At 48.3% G+C, this 27,556-nt stretch overlaps 1 long non-coding RNA gene across 1 annotated transcript in view; it reads right to left on the bottom strand.

The window, feature by feature from the left end:
• Window positions 1-1,665: 1,665 nt before the first annotated feature.
• The window catches only part of LOC140214253 (uncharacterized), an 87,068-nt gene continuing 61,177 nt past the window's right edge, over window positions 1,666-27,556 (bottom strand). Inside the window, exon 2 of the long non-coding RNA XR_011891212.1 lies at window positions 1,666-1,757. This is a non-coding gene — a long non-coding RNA (uncharacterized lncRNA). The remainder of the gene's footprint in view (window positions 1,758-27,556) is intronic.

The following is a 27,556-nucleotide window of genomic DNA, read 5'->3' as shown; positions in this document are numbered from 1 at the left end:
TTACTAATATGGATGAGATAGTTCAAGTGGCTGAAGAGTTTTATAGAGATTTATACAGTACCAGTAACACCCACGACGATAAGGTGAGAGAGAATAGGCTAGAGGAACTTGAAATCTCACAAGTAACACCGGAAAAGGTAAAGAACGCCTTGGGAGCTATGCAAAGGGGGAAGGCAGCTGAGGAGGATCAGGTAACAGCAGATTTGTTGAAGGATGGTGGGAACACTGTCCTAGAAAGATTTGCCGCCCTATATACACAATGCCTTATGACCTCAAACGTACCGGAATTTTGGAAGAACGCTAACATAACCCTAATCCATAAGAAAGGGGACGCCAAAGACTTGAAAAATTATAGACCGATCAGCTTACTGTCCGTTGTCTACAAAGTATTTACTAAGGTAATCGCAAATAGAATCAGGAATACCTTAGACTTTTTTCAACCAAAGGACCAGGCAGGATTCCGTAAAGGCTACTCAACAATAGACCATATTCACACTATCAATCAGGTGATAGAGAAATGTGCGGAATATAACCAACCCTTATATATAGCCTTCATTGATTACGAAAAAGCATTTGATTCAGTCGAAACCTCAGCAGTCATGAAGGCACTACGGAATCAGGGGGTAGATGAGCCATATGTAAATATACTGGAAGATATCTATAGTGGTTCCACAGCCACCGTAATCCTCCACAAAGAAAGCAACAAAATCCCACTAAAGAAAGGCGTCAGACAGGGAGATACGATATCTCCAATGCTATTCAAAGCATGTTTACAGGAGGTATTCAGAGACCTGGAGTGGGAAGAATTGGGGATAAAAGTTGATGGAGAACACCTTAGCAACTTGCGTTTCGCTGATGATATTGCCTTGCTTAGTAACTCAGGAGACCAATTGCAATGCATGCTCGCTGACCTGGAGGGGCAAAGCAGAAGGGTGGGTCTGAAAATTAATCCACAGAAAACTAAAGTAATGTTTAAAAGCCTCAGAAGAGAACAGCAGTTTACGATAGGTAGCGAGGCACTGGAAGTGGTAAGGGAATACATCTACTTAGGGCAGGTAGTGGCCACGGACCCGGATCATGAGACTGAAATAACCAGAAGAATAAGAATGGGCTGGGGTGCGTTTCGCAGGCATTCTCAAATCATGAACAGCAGGTTGCCACTATCCCTCAAGAGGAAAGTGCATAACAGCTGTGTCTTACCAGTACTCACCTACGGGGCAGAAACCTGGAGGCTTACGAAAAGGGTTCTGCTGAAATTGAGGACGACGCAACGAGCTATGGAAAGGATAATGATGGGTGTAACGTTAAGGGATAAGAAAAGAGCAGATTGGGTGAGGAAACAAACGCGAGTTAATGACATCTTAGTTGAATACAAGAAAAAGAAATGGGCATGGGCCGGACATGTAATGAGGAGGGAAGATAACCGATGGTCATTAAGGGTTACGGACTGGATTCCAAGGGAAGGGAAGCTTAGTAGGGGGCGGCAGAAAGTTAGGTGGGCGGATGACATTAAGACATTTGCAGGGACAGCATGGCCACAATTAGTACATGACCGGGGTAGCTGGAGATGTATGGGAGAGGCCTTTGCCCTGCAGTGGGCGTACCTAGGCTGATGATGATGATGATGATGATGAAGGCAACTTTCGTTCACGCAGGCACCACTCACCTTGTTTTAGCAGCAAAATGTCATAGCCACAGCAGCACGTGCGTAAACTGGAGAGCAAGTTCCTTGTCGACAGATTTGTGTTTTTTGTTGCCTGTAAGTAAAAATCACAATAAATGAGCGTATCATGGCAAAAAGTCTGTTTGTGGCTTTATATTGAATACAGTGCATGCTGTGTATACTAGCAATGCAGAAATTTGACACTCCCAGGGTTAGTTTGGTAGCAAAGTGCAGATACCCGGGCTGGTGGAGGGCAAAACGGCGCCACGGTAGCTCAAATTGTAAGAGTATCGCTTGATCCACTTTCGTGTCCAATAATTTATCATTTCTTTTTTGAGTTAATCAGTACAAGTGATTTACCCTATGTTGTACTTGGTACCTTTCTTTGTTGGTTTCTTATGATACAGTTAATAAAAATCGAGCCCCTCCGTACCCTTTCTTCTCATTCATTACATTACGAGGGTCTCGAATCCGGCAACATTGATGCCTTGATGTAACTTGTGCGCGTTGATTGATCGTTTGCCGTCATCCAAATAGATCACAGATTCGTGACGCCTGCGGCAAAAAAGGTGTTCAACATCCGACGCCTACATTCGCGAGTGGTGGCGCTGGCTAACACTCCCAGGGTTAGTTCTCGCAGTACACCGCAGAGAGTGAATGGCAAACTGGGCTCGCCGCAGTAGCTCCATAAGTAAGAGCATGGGAGGCATGATGCGAGCACATCGGTTCGTATATCAGCTACGGCCAGTTCTTCATCCACTTTCATTTCTATTAGTTTCTAATTTTTTTAATTATTAAATGTGTAATTTCTCCTACCTTGCTCGTGGTGTCTTTGTTTGTTGGCTTCTGATATGGTCAACAAAAATGAGGCCCCTTGGTATATATATATATATATATGGAGAGGGAGGAGTGGTAGTTTTCGGCAAAGAGCCCCTCCTCCCCAGCAATAAGTTTCTCGCTACGCCACTGCCTTCGTCAGCTAGAGCTGCACTGGTAGTCGGCTTCCCATTAATGCCAGCGTATCATCGATGTGGTACTCTCCTATCCCTGTTTCCAGCATGTTTAATGCGGACGACAACATCGTCATGGCGTATTGGAAAATGTTCACTAAAAAATGTGCCACGGCGTTTTGCGCGTTCCCACTATGTGATTGGACACTCAGTGCACTAAGCTTCCCGTTGCACTAAAACAGCGGGTACCATAGAGATTGGTTGTCAGTCCCTTTAAATTGTTGTTTTCAATATTTTCAGAGAACTGTTCAGGCGAACGAGTGACTTTCGTATTTCGCAAAAAAAAAAAAATCAGTTTCGACGTGAGGGCCAAGCAATGAATGAATACGTGGTGGCCATGATTACACGAAGTGCAATGTTCTTAGCTGTAGTGGCAGTACGAATTGCAGTAACCGTAAAACAAAAAATGAAAAAACGAGGTGTTGTGTTAGACGACCTCTGTTTGAATCCTGCCATCAGACAATCTCATTTTATGTATTTTTTAAAAGCTTATTTCAGTATAAGCTAAAGGTCCTCCGCTGGAAGGAATTACATAGGGATGAAATGCAACATCGCCTGAGGTAACATGTAGCAGGTGACAACAATATGAAAAAGAAATATAAAAATGAAAGCCAATGTCTTTCTTTGCGAACAGCATTTTTCCTTATCGGGCATGTTTCAAATCTCTTTCCTGGGCCGATGCCGGAGGTAGTGCAAATCCGGGTCAATAATGTTAGCATCATTTCCAGGTTTCAGCTCTGTTATTGTTTCGCACTTCTAAAATTTAAGTCTCAAAGGAATTATGCATGCGCTGTCGTTGTTTGGTTTCATGGCATTTGTTTGTGGGATGCCATTCTCAAAATTCTGAGGAATAGCTTTGTCAAGAAAGTAATTCCTGGTGTGAGCATCTCTAGTTCTGGGACTGAGGATGCCTGATGGTGTTCTTTTAAGGAAGGCATCAGGCTTACCAAGCGCCGGGTAACAACAGCTGTGAAGATATTGTAGTGAACGATCAAAAGCGTGATTGTCCTCCATTCCTCTGGACGAACCGATGATGATGGATCGTGCTTAGGTATGAGCACAATGCGACCGTCGCAGAAACTACACGGGTATTCAAAGTCCTAAAGGCAGCGGCTCATAACAGATACTAAGGTGGCGCCAATATCTTCCCTGAGCCTTAGACAAAACTCAACGTGCAACCAGTCTGGCTGTAGGGCCGAGCCACGCTTCCTGGAAGATAATGCTCCCTTCTCTTCATCCGCTGATGGTCGCGCACAAAGGCGGTCAGCTACCTCAGGTGGAACCTGAGGCAGCGCACTAAGCATTGTACGAAATCCTCGAGAGCCAGGATCTATTTGCATAGTCGTACGGGCCATGTTTTCAAATTGCGTTACGTAGAGCGAATCATCACGCGTTTGAGGCGACGTAACACAAAGTGCTCTTGGGGCCGCCGAACCGAATGCATTCACCTGTCCAAAAAGCGAGTTTCTTGCAAACCGCAGAACTACAGGGTGTACGCAAGGATTACGTCTACATCGCCAAGCAGCAGCTGACAAAGAGGACGCTGCGATGAGGCGTTGGAAGCGGCTCCGTAGCTCACGCTGCCATGACCGCATCAACTGAGTCACTTGATTGACCCGAAGGGTGACACGGAGCTTCGTGGCAGTATCCGCCAGTTCTTCAGACACACGTCGTCTGAGTGCACGCCCCTCAATTGACACACTCTTGACACACAAGAGCGCGAGTGCGCGTGTAGATCACGGATGTCTAGACGCGAACGTTTAGCTGACGAGAAAGTTGGGACGCGAGTTTCAAGCATAACTGGTCTCTGATTGGAAATATAAACAGGGGATGAAGGTAAGGTTATCACATCAGATCGGGTGACATACTGAGCTAAAGAGCTTGGCACACAGGCGCGGTCTAACCTGCTTGACGAAGCGCCGCGTCGCCACGTCCAGGCAAATCAAGAACCACTAAAAAGACGATGTAAATCCAGCAACGAAAATTGCTGGACGAGGAGACGCAACTCCCGTGCGTTCCATTCAGGTCGACCCTAGCGCAGGCCTTGCACATCTGCTCGCGTATCTTAGACGCAGCTAAAATCCCCAACAAGCATCACGTGATGACCATCCTGGATATATATACGTCCAGGTCACGAAAAAAAAAATCATTGGACATCATTGGCCTGCGCGTGTCCATATATGCACAAAATCCGTAGCCTAGATGAACATAGTCCACAATCAAATGCCGATATCCGCCCTGTCCGATCATAAGATACATGACGATCTCGCAAGTGAGTTCTGTTGAAAATAATCATACCGACTCCACTAGAGCCTGATGCCCCTAAGGAGAAGGAAACACTCAAAATTATGTAGTCGCAATGCATTTGAAATGTTAACAGAGCAGATTCAATGGGTACAGTTAAACATAGGGCTCTTTGGTATCAGCAACATCTGTGGCACAAGCGTTCTATTGAATTTTTTTTTAATTTATGCGTCTAAGCTGACAAATATTTTTGGCGATAAGAAAGGAGAAAGCAATTTTTAGGCAAGAAACGTCACACCTTATTTCACACTCGCGAATTTACAGAATTGAATTTGTTCAAAGCACAGTTGTCACCGCTGCAGCTGCAACAGTGTTCTACATTGGCGTCTTTGACCTCGAATTTTGCCTCGCACTTTGTGAAGGGACTGAGAGCTGGCCAGAATGTGCTGTGAGATGCTGATCGAAATGAAATGACCCTGATTCATAGAGATAGAATGCAGCACGCTGTTCGCGATTTAAGTAGGAATTATAGTTTTATAATTTTGTGCGAGCAGCATTCCTCGGGATAGTTACTCGGGCGAGTTTCCAACACTAAGGTGCTAAGCGTGTGGCGCCCGCCTCGCACCTGCTTAAGCTTTTCCTGTAGTCTCTAGAGCCGCTCGAGTTCCCTCTCATCAACGGTCCGCCAGTTTTCCAAGAAAGTATGCCTTTAACCACTGGGAATCAACCATCGCGGACAACGTCAGGCTCTTTCCACGTAAGTATGAGGCTCTGGACAGGAGCTAGGCCGCTTTAAAGTAACCTGGGGCCTGGTGAACCAACCGACCCAGCCATCTTCCTGGCCAACATCCAAGGGACACGAGTTCAAATCCCAGACTTTCTTCCTTTTTTCCCCTTTTTTATCTCTTTTGTTCTAGTTTATCATTATAAAAGGGAATTACATATCTTCGCCACGACCGTCCACATGGGGACCCTCTTAAAAATTTTTTTTCATGGAACACTTGTAATTTTGTTTCCTCTATTATTTATGGCCACTAACGTGCAGGTCATAAACTACCCGGGCATGGCTCAGAGCGTGTGCACGCATGACAGAAGCACGGCAGAGAGGAAAGCGACGAAAGAAAGTGGGTCGTTTGTGCCTTTCATCCCGTCGCATGTGCACAATACCTTCTGAAGCTCCCTCGTCGTCGCTACATTAGCCTGCTGAGAGCTGTAATTATCTGTTGCCATAGGCTAAAGCATTGGAGAAGTTGCAGAGCTTGCCTTTCTGTTAACGTGCAAGGCTAGAGGAAACGAGAAGAAAAGGGGTTAAACGAGGGGCCCAATTTTTATTAATAATATCATGAGAAGCCAACAAACAAAGATACCAAGGAAAACTTATGGAAAATTGCTTGTTGCACCTCAACTCACGACTCCCGTACTGAACCAAACGTTGAATAAATTAAACAACTCCGTGAAAATCGCAACAAATTATCGCCAGTCAAACAAACAGCACAGCAAGCTTCGCTTACATCTATTCCCACAGTACGTAGGATCCGCATATCTTTCTTTTTCTTTTTATGTTTCTTGATCTGCAGCCGAGAGCAACCCCACGTGACGTCACCCTAATAACTTGATCTAACCTGCCGAGGATGACAAGGCCGCCTTTGTCGAAGGTAGACCCTCCTATCCAAACGTCATGCAGCCTGTCTGTGGAGCTTTATTCCTGTTTGTAACTTTTATACCAAAGCGTGGTACTCGATCTGTCGCCCCCTTGATTTTGAAGCAGTGAGCAGCATTCTTGAACCGTTCCGCAAACGGGTGAAAGTATTGGAAATTTATTATAACTTAAGTTCTATAATATTCTTTGTTTTTAATGTTTACTTTCGCTCCCAACGCAATCTCTTTCCGCCTGAGTTTGTTACAGTTGTAACCATGAAGTGCACTGTGCGAGCTACGCATCGCGAGCGCCACGCAAGTGGGGCTCGGGCTCGGCGTTCTTCCTGGTGTGTGACTGTCTAAGCCTACGGTGATGCGTCTTCCAGTCGGCGTCAGTCGTGTCTTCCACAGCCGTGTCAGACTTCTTTCTCATAATTGGTGGAGCTTTGCTGGGCATCGTGCTAGTGTGGAATTCCGCAGCCGGACTCTCCATGTTATTGTTTTGTTGCTTTACTGTTATATTGTACATTGCTTTAGGTTGGGATTTCCTCTCCCGTCACCAAGCTGTCATTGATTTCTCTCGTGCAGAAGTCGCCATCTCTTCGCTTGACAATGCCATATCTGACGACGTCCAGATACCTCCGCATACATCCGTTTTGGCACCTGTGCCCTGTTCCGTTGCCTCCGACTCTACCGTACTCTTCACGCCTTCCACTGCTTTCGTTCATCGCCACCTCTCCCCACACCGAAGCGCGCTGCTTGGCCTTCAAGCTGGTGCGACTCACCTACCTGTAATATACAACCACTTCCCCTTGCCGATTACGTTGCTTCGCGGTGAATCTCTCGGCACTGTGACGCCTTACGACACCCTTACCGCGTTAAAACTTCCTGTTGGATCCACAGAAGTCAACAGCCTCTTCTGTAGTGCCATAACTGCCACATCGCCTGAAGACGCTATCAGCCACGCCATCGACAACGCCTTAAATCTTCTCCTTCTCATCGACAAATTTCGCCCTGCTTTTGACAGCCACAGCACTTCTCTGGGCTGAACGAAGCCTGCATGTCACCGCATTGACACCGGTGCTCACTCGCCGCTAAGGCAGCGACCATACCGAGGCCTCAAATGGAACACGAGCTAGTGTTATTTGGGTGATGCAGTGGTGTTCGCGCCAGATTTTCCTACTGACTTTCGTCACTTGTAGCCGGCATTACGCTGTCTCAGTGACATTGGCCCCCAAGTAAACTCTAAAAGAAAGTCACTTTAGCGCACACAAGCTCACCATTCACGGGTATGTCGTGCCAAAGGACGGCGTTCATCCCTGATGCCGCCAAGCTGCGTGCTGTAAAGAATTCCCGAGACCCACGTCTCAAGAAGACTTTCGCGGTTTCATTGTCCTCTGTTGATACTTCCGCCGCTACATTCGACATTTCGCTTTGATTATGGCACCACTGACAGACTTCAATCCTTCCGCATGGTCCCCGCCTTGTGATGATGCCTTTGCGACGCTACGTCGCCTGCTTGCAACACCACCGATACTGTGCCATTTCGATCCAGCTGTTCCCACGGAAATCCATACGGATGCCAGCGGTGTTGGTCTTCGCGCTTCGCACGCCCAGCGAAAGCCCGGCGACAAGGAACATGTTGCTTACACGAGCCGCACTCTCACGAAATCTGAAGTCTATTATCCAGTCAAGCATAAGGAATGTCTAGCGATTATCCGGGCCATAACAAAATCTCGTCCATAGCTGTACGGCCATTCCTTCGTTGTCGTTACTGATCACCACGACTTTTGCTGGTTGTCATCCCTCAAAGATCCCTGCGGTCGCCTATCTATAGCGCGGTGAACACTGAAGCTCCAAGAGTACGACATCCGGTTTGTCTATATACCGCTCAGACAAGAAGGACGCCGTTGCCGATGATCTTTCGCGCTCGCCTATCCACTCCGACATCATCAGTGTCTACATCCTAGACGAACCATCTGATCCAATTGCTTTCGTCTAGATGACTTTGGAGCAGCACGGATTCCTCTATTTCATATTTGATAGATTACCCCTCTGATACGCCTGCGCGCCCGCCATTACGAGCGCTACGCCGCGAGGCGTCGCATTTCGCCATGCGCGACGAAATGGCAGCTATAGTAATACCCCGTCATCTCCACGCTGATGTATGCGCCGCCATTCCACGCCGGTCGTTAGTGCGCACACGCTGGTACCTCTAAGACTTACGCCAGACTATGTCATAGGTTTTATTGGCGCGGTATGTATACACAATTGTGCAAAAGTACATTCGTCCTTGCACAGAATGCCAACGCCGCAAGCCCTATCCTTGTCGCTTCTCTGGACCAATGCAAACTTTGCAGCGCCCTTCGCGAGCCTTTGACCGGGTTGGGATAGACATATACGGCCCTCTGACATACACAGCTGCTTGCAATCGCTGTGTCATCGTGGCTTTAGACCACCTCACGAGGTATGCAGAAACGGCCTCTTTGCCAGCCGCGACGGCTCGTGACGTAGCTTCCATCCTGCTTCAACTGTTCGTTCTACGTATCCGACGCTTCACTTGAACTCTTGAGCGACCAAGGTCGCGTCTCTCTCGCCGATCTCATTCCAGAACTTTTCAATGAATGCCGCATTATTCATCGCTGTGCCACCGCATATCGCCCGCAAACAAACGGCTTGACAAAGCGCTTTAACCGAACTCTTGGCGACATGCTTTTGATGCATGTCGACTCCAACCACACCGACTGGGACCTCGTCCGTCTCCGCTGTCACGCACGCCTGCAATACGGCACCCCAGGCAATGACGGGCTTTTCTTCCTTCTTTACACTAATGGCCGAGAACCGTCATTTCCCATTGACACTATTCTTCCTTACCGTCGCGAATTGTCAGAGGAATGCAATAGTTTCTGAAGCGTCCCCATATACCGAAGAATGTCGACAATTAGCATGCTCACTTACAACGCAAGAACAAGCGCTGTAGAAATTGACGGTTTGCAAAAATGCTGTTGTGCATGCGCGAACACGCCTGTCACATGCGCCCTATATAGCAGCCATTTCATGGCATTCACGCGCAAATCAATGTCACATTATCCAATCGTTGTCGACGGAACAGCGCTCCCTTTAGTCACCCACCAGAGATATCTTGGCGTGATAATAGACCGCAGCCTTTCTTGGACCAAACATGTTACTGCGCTTAGGGCTAAACTGACCAACTTCATACACGTTCTTCGTGTAATATCAGGACTGAGATGTGGCCCCTCTGAGCGAAGTTTGCTCCAAGTGTACCAGGCACTTTTTGTGGGCTACATACGCTACAGCATGCCTGTGTTATCTAACATGGGGCCATCTTGTATACGCACGCTGGAGAGCCTTCAGGCACAAGCACTACGAATATGTCTTGGCTTGCCACGCTGCACGTCAACTAAGGGTACAATAGCGGAAGCACGGGCTTGTGCTATCGACATATACAGGTCTTGTGAACCTGTGCGAACCTATCTTCGCCTGCTAACCAGACACTCACACCATCCACTGTCAACACTTCCAAGCACCAACCTTGACTGTGCTTTTTCTAAAGCTATTGCATGTCAGGCAAGCATTGTACCTGCAAGATTCCAGGCCACCGACATCCCCGTGACACCTCCATGGACATTGCCAAGACCACTAGTGAGGCTTCAGATACCCGGAAATCGGAAGAAATCTCACGTTTCCTCCATTGGCTTAAAGCAGCTCACCCTGTCCCATATATTTACATCATATAGTGGGACTGTACAAGTATATACCCATGGTTCGGTCACACCATCTGCCACAACGGCCGCATTTGTCATCCCACAACTTGGAATTACTCAACGATTTCGATTAGACCACAAATCGACATCTACGGCTGCAGAACTTGCGGGAGTACGAGAGGCTGTCCGTTTTATGAGAACGCCGACACCCCATAAATGGACGATATTGTGCGATGCCAAATCAGCGCTACAGGCGCTAAAATACTTTTTAAATAAAGGACCATACTATCTGCTCGTGCTGGAAATCGTCGAACTTTATCACAGTGCCGAGTTAAGTGGCCACGTGATCACCTTTCAATGAATGCCTAGCCATTGTGGTGTCTTTGGTAATGAACTCGCTGACAGTGAAGTAAGATCGGGCTCCTCTTCCTCTAATGAAGTACGGATTGCCTACTCGCGACCTGACACCAACTCCATTATCAAGGCACTCATGCAGGACCTTACAAAGGCTTATAGAGCCCACTCTGATAATATTCACCGACGTCTACATACGATTGACCCAGACGGTAAATTATGTTTGCCCCCGAAGCTTACACGGAGCAAAACATCATTGCTACACAGGATTCGGCTCGGCGTTGCTTTCACCCGTCGGTATACGCACACCTCATCGGCCAATCGAACAACCCTGATTGTGTACACTGCCAGATGCCCGAAACACTGCAACACGTACTGTGCCACTGCCCAGCATATATGCTGGAGCGAAGGACATTAGACAGTTTCCTAGCCAGCGTTGTCAGACAACTACTGTCGGAGGAAGCTATCCTCGGCCCATGGCCTGACACTGCAATTTCAGTGCGTGCAACAAAAGTTTTGTTGAAGTTCCTGCAGGACACCAAGCTCGACGAGCGGCTCTAGCGAGGCAACTGTCTCATGTACATAAGCGCTCACCACTTCTCTTATCATCATCATCCATCCCAATACTTTCACTCCCCTTCCCTCTTCCCCAGTGCAGAGTAGCAGACTAGAGCGCACTAGCTCAGGTCGACCTCTCTGTCTTTCCTATCAATACATTCTATTCATTCATTCATTCATAGCTGCCATCCACAATCCGCCTTTTTCATGGCGCGGCAGCGCATGAGCTCTGCCCTAGCGGATTAGTCGCGAAACAATTTGGAAGGGTCGCGCGCGTGCCCTGACGCCGGTAAGTCCCCCGAAAAAAAAAAGAAAGAAAAGCACTCCGACGCGCGCTGCTAAAACACTCGTGCCGTGCGTGTACCGTGTTGAAATTCTACTGGTAGCTCGACGTCGGTGCGGTGCCGAAAACATGCGTAGCGTAAGACTGCAACTCCACTTTAAGATAGGAATCTGCCAGGGCTTCGTCCGAGTCGTCCGGACTGCACCGTGAGTCGGGTAGTTGCCGCCTTTCATTGATGGCTAGCAAATTTAACAAAAAAGCTGTGCGTTACACTTGGACGGCACTTAATTAGATCAAGCCGCTTACGATGTCTTCTTGCAACGTCGGTCCTCACTTGCTGGTAGTGGCAGCGCGTACCTGCCTTCACGTAATCGTAAGGCGCGGTAACACAGGATCGATACGCGACCGACAAGACGCTCATTTCAACGAATGACCGACTATTGTGGGTCGCCAAAACGATCTCATCATACCAAGCCTACAACGACGCAACCGACGAGCGCTAATTGCCGTACTGCGACGGGCTTTCTTGCCGACGGCACCGGCAAAATCAGCGTGCTGACCATCGTTCGACCGAACCCCACGCGATCGCCCGTCGAACCGACAACACGATAGCGACAGCGTCTTCGCTTGTATGTACAATTATTCGTGCTGAAAATGAGCTAAAGACGCTTACCAAGTTTAAATGCACAATCTTCAACCATATCAAGCCGTGCCCACGAAGTTTGAGCCAATGTCGATCCTGTTCAGCGAAGGCAAAGCCTGGGCCATCGAGTTCGTTGACCCTCTAACAGTGGACCTGAACTGAACTGTAAGCAGTTAGGTCGAACGAAACTGCTTATATAGTGAAATTCTGGCATTAGAGATTTCAAATCAACTATACTTCACTTCGCATAACGCGCACACAATGAGCGGCAAGCGGTGACACCGCTGTGCCAACATCTGTGATATATGTATCTGGATCACAGCTGCCATTGCTTAAGTGGTTCGGCCGCTCATATTAACACGTCTCAGGGTGTAACAACACCGCACAAAGGAACAGATATGTATGTTTTCCTACGTCTTGACATTATTTCATATAAGCGATGCACCTTTTCCAGAATTATTGACGATAACAACGATCTGCGGATGCCCGATGTCGATGTAAAGAACTGTACCGCTTTGAGAAATCTGACGCAGAAGGTTGCGCTCGAAGCCTTCTTGAATAAGCGAAATGTCTAAATACTGCGTAAAAAGAATACAATAAGCGATGTCCCAGTGCTGAATTCAGAGACAAATTCCAAGGCCGTCGCATCACCCAACGGAACACGCCGTGACTTTACCGGCCTCACTGTTTGCCGAACAGCGCACTCAGGCCTGCTCACCCAGCCTAGAGCGAACCATATTACCTAGAGGGAAATATGGCGCTCCTGCGCTAGAGTACGCCCTAGCTGCGCTGTGGTATGCATGGCAATGCCGGTATATTGTGAATTCCCATTGGCATAGTTCTTGGAGAGCCAGGGAAGCACAGTCCCGTCTGTCACGATGATTAATTTTTTTACTAAAAGAGCATGTAAAGAAATCGTAATCTTTATTATTACACAAAAACATGTTTTCTTTAACTATGAAATCTTGTTATTGCATGTACAAGTATATGCAATGTAAAAAGTATCAGCGGGCCGCTAAATTTGCGAGAGAGACGACAAGATTCGTGCTCGCGTTTGAACCGTTCATCTTTTGTTCTTTCTTTTCTTCGCTTGATTATGAAGTGTAGGTGAGTGAACGTCACTGGAAGATGTATTATACGTGAATGGAAACATTTTATGAAGATCTCACATTAAGAATGCTTTATTTGTGCAGCCAAATCTAAGTTTTAGACGAACCCTGTTACAACACCAGCCAGAACCAGCCTCGCTGACACGTACACCGTCATACCCATGACGGCACACGGCCCCTTAGGAAATTCCCATAGACGGTGGCGCCAGATTTGCCTCTAGGTGCTATAGTGAGAAAGTCTATGCACCCAGCAGTCAGTGAGCGCTACGTGGTTTCCAGGAAATACATGCGGTCCCGAAGAAGCCACAAATAATGATTCGCGATCCACGAAACGCACAACCGACGCGCACTCAACGTGGGCGCCGGTACACAAATCAACCGGCGAAAGCCCCGGGATCCTTCCAAAACGTTTTCAGCGGAATGGGGCATGGGGCAGCGCAGTAAAATGAAAAAGGCGGATTGCGACACGGGTCGGCTACTGGTGACTCTCTCACTAACAATGGGCAGGTTCCGCTTAATATCCCTTCGGGCGTCCCATCGAGGACAGGACGGGGCAGGTTCGGAGCTGATGTCAACCACGTCGTTTTCCGCTTTCGTGGAAGTAGAAGCCCAAGCTGCATAGAACTGGCCCCCACGGCAAGGGTCAGCAGATCTCTGGAATTCCGAATGCTGCCAATGGATTCTTCGTTGGCCTCGGTGGCCTCGCACTATTCAGTTCGGAAGGGTTCGGCAGTTTCGTGGAACTTTGCCTGCACCAAAGAACGGGGTGGGGAGAGTGGCGCTTCGTTTCCTCCTTCTTTAGAATCACTACATATATTTGTGATGGATCACGAGAATTTCTTGTTGAAAGTGCCCACAAGTGGTGCCTTTCTTCTCGGCAAGCAATTTAGTCTCGCTTTTCCTCAATCGCGGTCGACTCAGTAGGAGCAGGCTAGCCTGTTAGCACGAGACCAAAGGAAGAGTTGCTCTCTGTCATTTCACTTTTGCTTGCCTGGAGTGAAGTGCGTGGATATTATTTGAGTGCTCGCATCGCCTATCAGGACCGACGCCACGTGCAGCCGTGCGGTACCACAACTCAAAGCATCCGGCAATCGTATAAGGTGAGTCCATAACTGTGTTTTGTCGATGCATTATATTACGGCAACAAATTTTAGGTCGAAATTATATTTTACAAGGTTTTTGTGAGCGCTCGCACAACAAGCGTGGAGGAATGTTTGGAAAATGACGAAGCCAGTCGCCAATGTAAGCGGTTTGAATTGTTATTGAGAACTCGTGTACATGGCCTTTGCTTCTTCTTTGGTTGCTGAGAGAGACATTTCGTCGCCGAACCGAAACGGCCGAGAGTTGGACGAACGTCGTTGCTCCTTAACGTCGTAAGGTAAAACTAGCGCTGCATGCCAGATCTTGCGTGCACATGCACGATATTTCAATGACGAACGCTGAAAACACGGGTCCGTAATTGCGAAGCGGTCGCTTTTTGTCCTCAGTGGTTGATGTCAGTGAGGCGCATGTAAAATAACATTAACACTATCTTGACAAGGTCACTACTACCAGGGCCGGGCGCAGTTGTCGCCTAAGCATTTGAAAACGGTATTTTCAATGCGGCGCTTCTGTCCTAAGAGATGCTGAGAGAGGGACAATGCTTCGATAACGCTGAAATATTTCAGCATACCTGCAAGAGATAAACTTGGATGGGAACTAAAACACTGCAGACAGACATAATCGTTATCGCTGTTTCTCAAGACAAGTCGGGCTATTATAGTTGTGTTTATTTACGTTACTGTAGAACGTCTGTAGAAAGGGGGCATATTCTCTTCCTATATTTGTTGTCGTACGTATAAAGACATTTCAGTTGCATTGGGCACCTGATACAGTGGACGCGTTCAGAAATACTCTATTATACATGTCGGCGTCTCCCTGCACACTATGATATTTAAAATAATCACACGGAGGTATATCTTTTCTTGAGAAAACGGATATTTGTGGGGACGACACGATAAGTAAAAAAAGAAATATATGCGAATTTCAACACTCGCCTTGAGCCTGCTATTAGTTCACTATACTGCTAAACGCTAGGCACCGCTATGAAGGCATGCGCTCGCCGTTGACAATACAGACTGACCGCATATCGTCTGTAGCTATACGGGAATTTGTTTAGCACCGTCTATGCCGACAATCTACGTGTCACGTGAGCTGCTTGAGAAAGTTGTTGACGAATGCAGGTTACTATATCAGGACCTGGAAAAGCAGCTGTTCTGCACTATAAAAATTTACGCCCAACAGTGGCGCAACAAGTGCTAGCTGCAAATGATGGGTGCGATGCACAGCATCTGCGCCTACATGCCACTGTTATAGACCCCTTTGTAGTCTCTCTATCGGCTTTGTCCCGCTGTTATGATTCCTTGCTGTGGCGCACTTACGAGCAGGCCCTGGCGCGCAGCTAAGGCAATTGCAGAAGCCATTACTCGCGACATTGCAACGACGATGGGGGGCCGCCTTCGTGAATGAACTTTCATGAGTCAAGATGGCGGGAGCGAAAGGTTTTTGCAACTCGGTCGGCCATATTTGGCTCTAAAATTAGGTGGGAAAACCGCACGCCTTGGGAATACGAGCGCGCGGCTTTGCCAGCAGTGTTTTAGAGCGAAGCACACCGCATCGTGGGAGGTGGGGGTGGGTCACTGGGTGTGCATACATGAGAGGAGCGAGTCGGCGAAGAAACGCAACGCTAAAAACTAGTATTCCCGCCACCGCATCGAATGTGCACAATACCCTCTGGAGCTCCCTGGCCATCGCTACATTAGCCTCTTGACAGCTTTAATTATGCGTGACTCCCCTCAGAAGCTGCAGCGCTTCCCTTTCTACTATGGTGCGAGTCCAGAGGGGGCGCAGGTAGAACTGCAAAGAGGAGGGAGAAGAGGCAGTTCCCATACAAGGGAGGTGGGAGGTCCGGATGGAAGGCAAGCAAACCCTACTACTATACGAGATGGCTAAGCTTTGGTTCAAGGTACGGTACAGTAGGTTGCTGCTATTTCTGAAAAATAAACACCTTGCAAATATCTCAAGCGGACAAACTACGCAGGGCGCGCAGCAGCAGAGCCACATTAAGTAAAGCGCCCTGCAACGTCCAGGCAACACTACCGAAGCTGTCGACCGTCAAATGGACATTTCTGTGCCCGCCAGGGAAGCTTTGCTGCTATTCCATTCCTAGATGTCGTGGATGTGATTTCAACCACTGCAGCCGCATTTCGACGGTGGCGTCACTTGGATTTTGGGACATGTTAAAGGGATCCTGAAACAATTTTGACGATTTTCTACAAACGTACTGAGTCCTTAGAGTAGGTCCTTCTGATCATTATTTGACGCATATAAGTGCTTTGCGTAAAGCGTGTAATTTATTATAAGGTTTTAAAAGTGCACATCGTTGCCAATCGCAGCACACTGCGCTGAGGAATTTTAAGCCGCCCCTACCCATATGATGGAAATCACCCCAATGGCGTCAGGAGAACGAGCTGTCCGATTGGCTGACCAGGGCGCGTGATCGATAATTTTTCCAACATTATGGTAAACAAATGAGTTTACGTAGCGGCTCGTAATATGTCAAGCTGCGACATCGTGTCCCTCTGTAAGCCAGTAGAAGAGCGGAATGACTCCAGTGCATCGGACTGCCGCTATCCGATCGGCGCCACTATTGGCGAGATTGCGGCTGTCACTTTACGCCGGAAGATTACAAACGCAAGTGCAGGGGGACAGGGCCCGGCCGTCCCCTTGCGTGTCGTTTCATAGGATGAACCTAAGCGCAAACGTGAATGGTCTGCACGGTGCAGCCACCTGGTGGCATGGAGCTCAACCAGACACAGTAGTAGTAACGAAATGTATTCTTCTGTGCTGCTGGTGTAAATTTTTCGCAGGAGTGTAAATGTTTACACGTTGTTTTTGTAAATGTTTATAATGTTTTACACTTGGTTAGAGCAATATTAGCTCTTTGGCTGGTTAAGCTCTGCGCCTACTGGTGGCTGGATCGTGGAGACCAATCAGGCAGCTGACCTACGTTTGTGGTTCATCAGCTCCTTCATCAACTTGAGTTTATGCTTCCACCGTTCTGTCGAAACGTTCCGCTAGTGTGTGCTTAACTGAATACCAGACACGTTCGGCGCTGCGACAGAATGGTCGCAACGAACGCTGCTTCGATGGCTCTCGGTTGGGGTCGACGGCCAAGCGGCTAGCGGAGAGGTTTCGCGCAGGCGGGCGGGGGGGGGGGGGGGGGAGGGGGTGCGCTCCAAAACAAACGGAAGTGGACGATGTGACGTCGCATTGTGACGCAGGACCTGTGAACGCGGAGCTTAGCCGCCATAGCTAGGCGAACGAATTGAGGAGGAAAAAGCATGGCTAGGGAGGAGGGTAACTTGTAATCGATTGTAGCTTCATTAATACGTAACGCTGCACTTAAATTGTGGTGCGAATGTTCTACATAAGCTGTACCCTACGCGTCTATATTTGTCTGCACCACTTCAGGGGCCCTTTAAATTACATTACAGTGTCAAATTTAACCCGGAGTCTGCCACTATGGCGTGCCTCATACTCCAGTTGTGGTTTTGGCACGTAAAGCCCAATAAACCAATTCAAGTCTCATACTTCTTCCACCATGCGATGTGCCATGCGAGGCAATGCCTATGGTCAAACCTCTCAGAGGTTATGAAATATGGCGTCCAACAACGCCTCAAGCAAACACCTCTCCCTGTGTATTCTGTGTACAACACAGACAAACAGCAGTGGTGCACGCAAGGTAACGTTTAATACCAACTCATCAGTCTCGTGTTGGACTAAACGTTGCCGAAATTAAGATTTAGCCATCAACATCGGTGCTCATTATCGTCAATCAAAGCATCCAACACGGAATGCTTCGCTTACATCTATTCCCACACTACGTGGGATATGCATAAATTTTCGTTCTCTTCCTTTCTTTTCTTTGTTTTTTGACTATGTTCCGAGTAAAAGTCCATTCGTCATCCGCAATTGTCGAGCCTAGACTTTACGCTTACGTGCCTTAGTACTGTGATAGTACTTATGATAGCCGTCTACCTATGATAATAACCAAGACCCTGCGTAATCGCCCAAGTTGCAGACGCTGAGTCCAGCACGAACTGGAATCTCTTGCCTGCTACCTTGAATGATTCACTATATGGAGGCGACTTGTGCATATGGGCATCTGACTCGAGCACTCACTGAAGCCGTTCATTAAAATCTACAACCTGGCCTAACGCTAATTAATTATATTTTTAGAAGCAGAGGCATAATTATTTCACACGAGAAAACTGCTGCATCTCCTTTTACAAGGAAATGCCTCAATGAGTTGGTGATAGAGCGTTGTAGTCGCATCTCCCGAGGCGCACACGAAAGACCTCTGGCATAAACGTTGGCGCCCAGCGGTTTTCGCGTTTCCTTAAATGAACGGTGAAATCGTGATTAACAACGGTGGCACGCATTTACGCTGGTGTTTTCACAACAAGGGTTTAATGTTCCGGGTGCATATTGAGGGAAGTTAAAGCGAAAGGAAGCGTTTGATTCCTTTTTGTGCCGCCGAGATGCGGAAGTTACCAGCGGCCAGTGCAACGTCGACGTCCCTGCCCTTGAGTTGCAGAACGCATGCGTCAGCAACGCCGTCAACATTTGCGCTTCTGGCTTGGAAATCCGGTGGTCAGGACAATATTCTCGGTGCAATGGACGGACGGGTGGCCATTTCGTTCTTGTAAGTGGCTATTCTGGCACACCTGTAAGACTGTCGCTTCCAGTAGCACACTCGTTGGAAGTCGGTTGCGGCTCGGCACTGCAAGTCTCCGCCAAAGCGATGATGTCTGTTTTCGGCATTGCGCAATCCAGTTAAATGTCTGGGGCGTGTGGGCTGAACACTAATGAACACGACTGAGATGTGTCCGTTCCTTGCTGCTCGTTGCAGCCTGTCGATCGCGTGATCAAGTGCTTAATTTCCGCTTGTTTAGGAGAACCATCTCGTCACGCAGTGTTCGATCCGTGGTATGGCTGCGATGCTGAAATGAAAAGTCATTGTCTCAATTTGTTAGTTAGAAGCCTTCAACAGCGGTGGCACGCGATAGTGCGACGTACACCAGCCGCAGAGGCTGTCTCTTATCCTAGTCGTGCATAGCCTGTGGTTTTTGGATGGTCATTGCATTGGCATGTAAGAGGGGAATGCTGACCCTCTCGCAAGTGACGTTATCGCGCATGTACGAAGTAACGCTCACATTGCGCCTCGGTATGGGAAACCACTGGGGTCATATTGCAGGCTGGCGCATTCTAGCGTGTTTTGCCTTGGCCTTTGCGACGACACCCGCAGATGCACCCGGACACTCCGAGTCACAGACGTTGTGTATTGTCGTTCTCGTTATTTCCTATGTAGCTTAGTACAGCCGACTTTGTCGCGGACTAAGTCGTCTTTGTTGGCTGTTACAATGGTACGTTTTGCAATGCTTGATTTGAGTTCTCTGGGCACGGAACGTGCAGAGGCATGTCGTTCATTTACTCACTCCTTTAGTGAAGAGAGCTGAAGAAAGCATTGCTCATTTGCAAAGGTTTCTCGACTTATTCGGATGTGCCCTTTCCCTACCTCCTCCCTGGGCAGTCGTTGCTGTCACGTGTGAACACGGAGGCAAGCGCGGCAGTCCCCGCAATGCTTCTGCAGGGGGAGGGAGGGGAGTCACACCTAATTACGGCGTCCAGAGGGCATTGTAGATCCGCTCTACCCAAACGTGGTTGACGTCGCCTATCTTGCCTCCAGCACCCCTCCCGTGAGCTTAACCCTCCCCCCCCCCCCCCGACCCCCGCCGCCTTCAACGCGGCGTTCAAGGCAGCACAGCAGCAGCAGTAGAAAAGATGAAGAGGCAAAAAAAAGCTTCGTTTTAAAACAGCGCTGTCGCGTCCCACATTCCTTGCGGTTAATGCATGAAAACAGAATACGGCCCAGGTGTGTGACAAGCTGAATGGCACGCAGTCGTACATTGTCTGCATTGCCCTGCACCACCGTGTTGGTTCTAGCGATTCAAGAATGGCTCTCTTGTCACGTTTTTCACGTCGAGGACAAAGTTATACGTGTTATAGGTCTCTTCAAGCCGACAACCAAGGCTGCCGGCATTGAATGGGATTCAAGCTCTGCAGCGCCATGCTAAGATAAAAAAACACAGTTCTTTATTTCCTTTTTTTAACACACATAAGACAGCAAGAGCTGTTGGTGCCTCCTATGACATGTTTATGCAAATTAACCGCGACATCACTGGCGAATACATATCTTTCGGCCAGCAGCATCGAGAAGTAAGCACGAGAGATTTCAGCGAAGCTAGTCAATGAGCACAAAATAAAGTGCTTCTACGGATGAAATAAAGGATGTGTTTAGCTTTTCTCGGCGTGTATTATTTCAGCACAATTTTAACGTAATACAAGAAATACATATAGGAATTCTACATTGCGTTTCTGAATTCTGGAAGAGGACGCGATAATGAGCACATGTCTAATGACCCTTAAATTGTTTCGCCAACACAACATACTTTCAAGAAAATAAAAGCAATCTAAATTAGGCGGTTTTACGTGCCAAAAACACGATCTGATTAAGGGGCACGTCGTAGTGGGGGACTACGGAATTGTTTCGGGCACCTGGGGTTCTTTAACGAGCGCCTAAATCAAAGTACCGGGCTGTTTTTGCATGTTTCAAGAAAATCAAAGCTGATGAATCTGATATGGCTTATTCCTCTAGCTTCGCGTTCTTTATAAACACCAACGAAACGGCATTGCATCGGGTCATTCTATGTCACGATTTATTAATTTATTACGCTTAACTGCGGGTTATGGCGCAGCATTTGTTAGTATATAGAGAGTAAGCGAACAATCGAGAAGGCAAAATATTTGAATGTTAGGAGAATCACAACTGCCAGTAAAAATGAGCAAAAACTGAGCCAAGGTGAAAAGATGTTGCTCTTAAATTAATTGCGCTGAAGCCTTTTTGAGAGTTTCATAGTTAAACCAAATTAACATAAAATGTAAGTAACACGCATCAGAGTTTAGTTAGCTACCGCCAAACAGATGTCGACGTAATTTCGAGGCCGATACACGTGCTCGTACTTGCTTAGCCATGTTGGCAACATGGGCCCAGTAACGTAAAACTATTCCAATCTCCTGACGTCAAATTTTCGTAACCGACGACGTAAGCATCAGGCGGCGACCTGCAGCGTTGTCTGAAAAGGCCAGTCAAAAGTTTGTATACAGGGGGTCACTTTCGTTTGCCTTCACAACGAATAACGCTGTCTACATTAAGCTGTTTTTCTTATATAATGGGCTGTAAAGAAGCGAGGAGTACGCTCAAGCAGAGAGGGTTTCGATGGGGCTGAGCCAGCGCAGTGAATATCGACGACCGCGTAAGGGCGCTGGAGTCCGCGATTGGTCCGCTTCCCCTCACTTGGCTTGAGGTGACTGGTCGAAAATCGCGGTGGCGTGCAACGGAAGGCTAGGATTGGACCATATGTTTGGAGTGCCGCTAAAACGGATACTCAACAAGGAGTTGGCAGTGCGATGCCGTATACGGGCAGAAAAACTCAATAATGTTATACTATCAGGCAAAAAGATTTATTATACGGAAATAAATCCACGCTCTACCTAAGGTGCGAGTAGCCAGTGCCTGAGCGCTCGGCGAGCAGCCATCTTCTATTCTTTTCGGAACGAGGCAGTCTTCGGCTAATGATAAAACAAATTCAGTTTTGTTCCACATCTTAATGCATCTTTAACGCGGTCAGTTTTCGCGGTTTTTAGACGTTGCGTCCCAGACAGGCGAAGTGGGCCCTGCGCGAAAGCGTGTGCCCAATAGCAGAGTGCTAACGACGAAATGGCGTCGAATGAGAAATGACGATTTTTCTTTCGTTCGGTGTAATCATGCATCATCAGCGTGTGCTCGTCATATCAGATGAGGAGCTAACGTGGTTTTGTGACGTCGCGTGACCGACAGGCGAAGTCCAGGTGGCCCGAAAATGTCTTGACCAATCGTGGAGGACTGACTGCACAATTGGAATAGAAACGTTTGGTATAGCTTTACGTTATAGTACCCCTTACTGCGATCTAACTAGACTCCTTGTAGCTCTGCTTTCCGCTTCATCTACGCGCTCAAGATGCGTGTACTCGTGCTTATCTGGCTGGTGCGATGTTTACCGGCCCAGTGGAATTAACGCTATAGCTGTACGTTAAGATACGCCGTTTTTTTAGAACTTTCATAAACAGACTGAGTCTAACGCTGTACGCTAGTGTTGCTTCGTTTTAAACTGGAGCTAAAAAATTGTACGTGCAGAATCTGCTCCGGGAGTTATCTGAATGATGCGTACGCATTTCGTAGTAAGCACGTGGTGTTGCGTGGTCGTGCGCTGGTGCGTTTGGTACAATCGCCAGAACGACCGCGAAAGATTCGCGAAAGGGAGAAGCGTGGTTTTAACACCGAACTGTTGAGTGAGACCCTACACGAGACGACGTAAGAGAGGCGAGTATAGAAGCAAAGTTCCCTCGTGTTATGGAGAGCCCGCAGCGGATGTGGACGTGTGGTGAACTGAAGAGGGAGACGTAGGAAATGAAACAAATGGATGCAGCTTAGGCTGGAACGTCGGCACGGCGTCGTTCTCGGTGTCGCTTGAGTTCGGCAGCATGTTGCTGTAACCGCTCTGCGCATCGTCGTTCATTTGTTTCTGGCGTAATCTGTGTTCACGCCGATACTCTGCTTTCCTGGGTTTCCGTTCTCCTTCACTAAGCAGCTGCGTTCTTGTTGGCGCCATTACGGTAAATACGACAGCGCTACGCCGACACCAACTGCAGCGGAAAGCGGCACCACGTGACTAATGAGGCAAGCAAACTACTGCAAGTGGCTGCTCCGCCGCTCTGGTGCGTGCCCGACTGTGCTCGTCACGTGGTCACAGAGACACGCTCGTGCAACTGATAGTGGGATCGTCGTGCCGGGCGCGTTGGTCGCGTCTGGTTACGTTGGCGGCGCCAGAGCGTCGAACCATCGGTCGCAGAACAGACGCAGGTTGTTCTCGACAACGTGACGTAACGTGTGGGCGCGCTCACGCCACGTCGGAATATATTTAGGCTTATAAAGGGCAATTCCGCTGTTTTTAAAACCAGATAAGACGGTTGTCATTTTCGAACGGTATTGACAGTCCTGTCACCGGTAGGGTGGTGCAATTTGGGTGGGTTGTCTGCCTCGTGGAAGGTCACAATGAGTCGATGACGCGAGATCCTACACTACCACAGTGTAAACACGCATGGCACAGTGTACACGCGCGCTAGACTCGCAATACACGTGGCGGTAACGACAAAGAAGCGGAGCTGATGGCTGTTGATATCTCTTGATGACACAAGTAGATGTTGCAGATTTTCCGGATTAGACAGCGTCGATTTCCGGCAGGATTTCAGCGACAGTGGCGGCGTAGTCTATGATGTCCGAAACACAGGGTGGCTAGTAAAAAGACGTAAGCAGAGAACTCGTAACAAACATTTAAAATTCATTTTCTGCAAACCTAAATGTCTTGCAGCAATAGAGTTTGGCACCGGTTGATAACCCGAGTGCAAAAACGAGCGTATATTGGAGATTCTATTAATATCGTTGGATACCGAGAAATCGCCCGAGTTGCCCGTAAACGTTTTCCACCCGCCGCTGTCGCAGCAGAGGGAAAGGCCAACGCACGCGCAGACACCACCGGCGACTGCCTCGGCGAGGAGGAAGAGAAGGAGGGAATGAGCACGCGAAGCGTCTTGCTCGCCGAAGGGAGACAGCACTGGCGAGCCCACACCAACCTGAGGCCTTCGAGTGCGCGGTGGGGAACGAGGCGAGAAGCCGCGCTCAAAGGCCAACGTCTTTTCGGGATTGCGGCCTTCTAAGCGTTTTATTGCGACAGCAATTATATGGGCACTCCAGGCGCACTCCTGCCGTAGCCGTGAGGTTCCGTAGTCCAAGGGCGATAAAACCGTCGCCGCGCGCCGGCGACGGTTTTATGCTGTGTGTGCGAACGAAAGCGTTCGAGGGTGAGGAGGCAAACGCGGTTCGATCCAGCTCCTCGCGAGCGCCAACGACGAACGCGAGCCGGAAGCGTGCCCTCTCACGACGCGCGCGATGCACGGGGGTCAGGCGAGGGAGGGGTGACTGTTCTCCGGCGGCTGCTAGGGTGCGCCGATGTCCTCCTCGCTCACCGCTCCGAAGAGTGGAGACAACCGCGGCGTCTCTACGGCGTTACTCACGGGAATGGCGGACACCATAATCGAAGCCGTAGGGATGCGTTGCCGGCGCTCGTGTGTCTTGAAAGCGATCTGCGACGTGGCGCAAGTGGGCACCTGCACGGGCATCGTCTTCAAAGCGATCTTTGATGTTTGTAGAGTGCGCGTGTTGCCGGTAGCTTGGTATGCGCTGTGCTTGCGACGTTTCGTTCACGCTGAAGCGACAGATGCACGAAAATAAATTCGTTTGGTGCTGCTGCGATTCCCCACTCCAGCATCTTGACAGCGAGTTTCCGCGCTAATCGAGCGAGATGTGTTCATGTTCACCTGTACGCGCGTGACACTGTGCTTCTTAATTTAGATAAATCACGTTGGCGGGCTTGTTGGTTTCAATCCATGATAGAATGTGTAAGCGCGAGTGAACAACGACGCAGAAAGCAGTCGACACACAAAGACAGAGCGGCCTGTGCATGTCTGCTTCTGTCTACGTCCTCGTTGAGTCAGGCTTACATATTCTATCCTTGCTATTTTTGATAGTAAGTGAATGTTTACAGATTATATACGGTTGCTAAAACTACTCTCCTTACCCGGTACAGCTATCCACTAATTTGCTATCGCAATCGGTGCTTCGCCTTTCGGACGAAACTGCGACTTTTTTTCAACCGTTGTGGGCGGCTTAGCGTACTTCTAACGTCAGGGAACTCGCCGTGGCTTTGGCGACGTGACACAAATTGTTCATCACATAGGCGAGTAGTAACATTGCCCAAACTTCGCAGCGTTTCTTGTCTTTTACACAAATGGTCAATGCTTGGCGATATTCTTTCTCTTCTTGGTTAAAACATGCTATACAAGAGAACTAACATCCCTTGAGCGAAACGCGCTGGTCATCTTTAATAGTGAAGCACCTGTTTAGTCGCTAAATCTTTGCCACACCTTTTTTTTCTTCTGCGCGCAGGTTCTACGTGAGACGACTGAAGTCTGCATTCAGGTCTGCGTCAGCACCGCGCTTCGCCAAGCAAGCGGCCGGTGAAGCATGTCTGAATCCTCGCAAGCTCTCGTCACCAAACCTGCACCCGACCGGCTCAGTATCCACTGGGCCTCGCTGAACATCCCATGCACTAAGAAGGATGGTGCCAGCTGCAGCCTAATGAAACACCGCCATGATTTGAACAAGATCCTACGAGGTGCTTGCCTGGAGCTTGGGGAAGATGGGCGAGGAAAGATCAGAGGTGCCGTCCTAATCGAGTGTGGCCAGGAACGCGCATGCGCGTACGGTGCACAGGGCCCTGAGCAAGTCTCGCGCGAAGCGAGGGCACTGGATCTCGCCGAGCGTCTACTCGCCCAGCATCGCTGCATCACAGCGATAAAATTCGGGCCCATTTGGATCGGTCGCGCCTCGATGCGTTCAGCAATAAATCGCAATCGCTTTTTGAAAAGCATTACCATCTGTCCAGCAAATATATCATCACCTCGGGACGAAGCTATCTTGCTCGAAATGCTCAATCCAATGCCACAGCGTGGAAATGTCGCCTTCAAGGTCAACCAGTTCAAGGAGGAACGGGGAGTCGACGTGGCCACGCCTGGAAGGTCACTCGGCTTAGGCATGGATCACCTGACAGCACTCGACGTGTCAGAGGTCGAAATGGCCAATAATCAGGCGCATTGGCTTATCCGGGAGCTCACTGAAAACAAGAGCATCACTGAACTCGGTGTCTCACACTGCGTGTTCCGCTATCGCGACGAAGCCTCCAACGCGCTGTTCGCCAGATACCTCGCCAAAGAAGACTGCGCGCTGCGAAAACTGACTCTCAAATCGACTCTCATTTACGGCAGAGGGTTGGACCTGGCCCTGACGGAAATCCTCGATGCACTCTGCGAGATGAGTGCTTTGGAGGAAGTGAACGCAGACATCGTCTTGGCGCGCGTAATATTGTAAGTATTGCTTATAATTGCACCACGAACCGACGGTACACCAACTGGGCATCTCGAAGCACGTATTACGTGCTACGCAGCACGTATTCACCCTGTAATGCCCAAAATGTCATTAGGAACATTAGAAGTATCATATACTTAGTGTCAAATGTATTTTAATGGACGCAACTGAACGTAATGCCTATATTATTGTATTTCATGCGCTGTAGCTCGTTTTTGAATTGTGGAGAGTTCAGCGAATAAATCATTATTTGTATATTTTGCCCACAGATAGAGTTTATATAATATAACAGAGAGTTTTTCAACAAAATCGGTCCTCATGGCTTCAAATAAAAGCGCACATGTTTAATACAGGGGGCTTCAGCGAACACTTTCAAAATTCTTTAAAGGCTGCCTGTAGCTGACAACTCAATTCTAGTTTATGAGCCTGTCTACTCTAAGTGGCGGAAACTATTTGCACAAAAGATAGAAATCCAAAATCGACTTATTAAGAATTCACTGATTATCTTTCTAGCCGATTATCTTATGACCCGTATTGCAATTTACAAATTCTAGCAGTGGACCTTGCAAGGCGGGTCCACTTGGAACGAAGTCTCAGGACGACACCAGTTTCGAGATATAGATCGGAGAAATGGAAAAATGCACCGCGGAGAAATGCATTTTTCGTTCCAGTTACTTGTGTGCTTCACTGCAAGAAACGACGTTTCGTTAAGAAATTAACTGGAATGCCAATGCATTTCTTCGCAAAGTGCGGGAATTTATATCTCGAAACTGGTGTCATCTTGAAAATTTGTTCCAAGTGTTTCCGCCTTGTGAACTCCACGGCTAGAATTTGTAAATTGCACTAGGCGCCAAAAATTGTAATTAGTTAAAAGCTTCATTAGTGAATTCTTATTAATTTTCACGCTTGCATCTCAATTTTTTGTAGAAGCATTGTCAGCCGTTTCGAATAGACCAGCTCATGAACTAAAGTTGTGATATCTGCCAAAGGAAACCTTTAAATGTTTGTTTATGTGTTCTCGTGAAACATCCTGCATTTCCTTGATGTCGAACTACAATTGGAAATTACGCGCCTATGAACGCGATTTACGTCGCTCCGAGTTAGCTGTTTTCTTGGAATTTGTATTGCCATTAGTTAAGATTGCCA

The sequence above is a fragment of the Dermacentor andersoni genome, chromosome 11 (genome assembly GCF_023375885.2).
Source record: "Dermacentor andersoni chromosome 11, qqDerAnde1_hic_scaffold, whole genome shotgun sequence".
Taxonomy (NCBI): Eukaryota; Metazoa; Arthropoda; class Arachnida; order Ixodida; family Ixodidae; genus Dermacentor; species Dermacentor andersoni.
Note: the sequence above shows the minus strand (reverse complement) of the source record. Positions and strands in the feature narration are given on the sequence as shown.